Source organism: Octopus bimaculoides, chromosome 1 (genome assembly GCF_001194135.2).
Source record: "Octopus bimaculoides isolate UCB-OBI-ISO-001 chromosome 1, ASM119413v2, whole genome shotgun sequence".
NCBI classification, from domain to species: Eukaryota; Metazoa; Mollusca; class Cephalopoda; order Octopoda; family Octopodidae; genus Octopus; species Octopus bimaculoides.
In genome coordinates, this window is record NC_068981.1 from 158,216,900 (window position 1) to 158,219,126 (window position 2,227).

General features: G+C 33.3%; 1 protein-coding gene across 2 annotated transcripts in view; it reads left to right on the plus strand.

The window, feature by feature from the left end:
* The first annotated feature begins 214 nt into the window (after positions 1–214).
* Positions 215–2,227, plus strand: part of LOC106869343 (kelch-like protein 26) — an 80,739-nt gene continuing 78,726 nt past the window's right edge. The window contains exon 1 of one of the 2 annotated variants that reach the window (XM_052972077.1): positions 215–320. The gene's annotated coding sequence lies outside the window, so the exon portion shown is untranslated. The other variant, XM_052972074.1, reaches the window with a different exon arrangement.

Here is a 2,227-nt window from a genome sequence, read left to right on the forward strand (position 1 = left end):
CACACTCTACACACACAAATCTAAATAAAAAAAATTTACACATTTAAACATACATTTATGCTGTCAAACACATACATACATATATTTCTTAAAGTAAATTAAACATAACCACAGACTCACAAACTCATACGCAGTGAAAATAGCTACCTCTTTGTTATTCTTCCTCACACCTTTACCTGTTACACACATATACACTCTCTCTGTTTCTCTCTCTCTCTGCCTCTAACCGTTAATTTCTATATCTCTCTATTTCATTCCCTCCCTCTGTCTTTTCCTCTTTCTATCTATGTCCGCATCTTTGTCTGGAGACTCATTTAACGGTAATCAGTTTTGTCATCACATCAGCAGCCACTGACACCTTCTTGGTGTGGGGGGAGTCACTCCCAGTTGACACACATAACTACATACATTTATATATATATACATACATTCATTCATATATATAGTGTGTGTGTGTATATATATTTGTTTATCTAAGTGTGTGCATATATAATACGTCGGTCTCTCTTCCTTTCTTCAGGTAAGACGTCAACACAGCATTATCTTTGATAACGTATTTTCAACTTTAAAATGTTATATATATATATAAGTAAAAATACTAGTTCTAAAATCTGTGTGTGTGTGTGTATATATTTCTTTCGATATAGATATTTTATCTGTCGTTCCTTCCCAGCTGTTTTGATGGCGTGTTCGGTAAAATCTGTAAAAAGATTTTATGTATTTATATTTTGGTTTGATATATCACACACTTTGATGTTCAAGACTGACTTACATTCTCTTGATAGCTACCATCACCAAATATATATATATATATATATATATATATAAAGTATATTTATATTTGTGCAAGCATGTTTCTGTATAAATACATGTATACTTGTTGATTTGTGCGTAATTAAATTAACAATATGTATGTACTCTTATATATACCCAATACATGTGTTAATACAAACACAGGCTCACTCATACAGGCACACAATTGAAATTATTATTCTGTTAATAAATTGTAAATGTGTATCTTTACGTGTTTGTGTGTGTGTGTGTGTAAAAGAAAGACACAAAAATATAACTGTTGTTTCAATTAATTAAATAATTCGCTAATCTTTATTCATTGATTGTACGAAAACTTGAAGGCTTTCACACAAAAAGTTTTTGAGAACTTTCCAGACATTCTTCACCTGTTGACATTATCTTTGTCTGGTCGTCGTTGTTTGATTGGACACCTAGTTGTTCTTCAGTCCTATGTCAGCACACAAACTGACCTGGCCCATGATTAAATGCACCCCAGGACTACATTATCCACTGTCTTTTTATTATTATTTTTAGACGGTGGGTTGTGATCTGAGGGAGATTTGGCTACTGTTTCTAACGCCGAGGCTCTCTTGTAGGCTCGCAGGTCACTTAGTGTATCCTATTGGTGTTTATATTGTTGATTGTACTGATATCTTCATTGCATCTTGTTTAACCACACGTCAACTCCGGTTGAATAGACCTATGATAAATGGCATTCCAGCCATGACTATTCCGTCTTTCCCATGTGTATTTTTCCTTCCCTCAAGGGTTATGATTTGAGAGCGATTTAGTTATTTGTTACACGTAGCGGCTTCCTCGTTGATAGTGTTGTTAATGATGATGATGTTGCTGTTCTCCTACATTGTTGTTGACGGCTTCTTGTTGACCCCTGATCGGACAGGTCTCCAGTCAACAGTGTTTCTACAGTAACCCTCCTGTCTAATACAACAATCTTTCGGAGAAAGGATATAAAAACTGAAAGATCGCCTTTAAGACAATTGGGTGAAATATGACCGACATTTGGCTGCTATTTTTGCTGTCTAACCTCAGATTAGCCCTGATTGAGTTCGCCTATGATAAAATGTGTTTTAGCGGTGACATACTCCCCGCCCTTTTTCTTTTCTTTTATAGCAATTAGTATCTGTAGTTATTTTGTCATTGAATTGGTAACGATGGAGTTATTGCATTTATTGCCATAAATAAAAATAAAAAATACTTAATCCATTTTGATGTATGTAATAGCCACAGAAAGCATTCTAGCACTCTACGTTTCCATATTCGTTTCCTACACATTTTTTACACCTATTAGACTGGTTTGTTATTTTTGTCTTAGTGACTAGGAGTTAAACTATACATTAACCGTATATATATTATATATATATATAATATGTAATATATAATATATATGTAATATATATATATATATATATATATA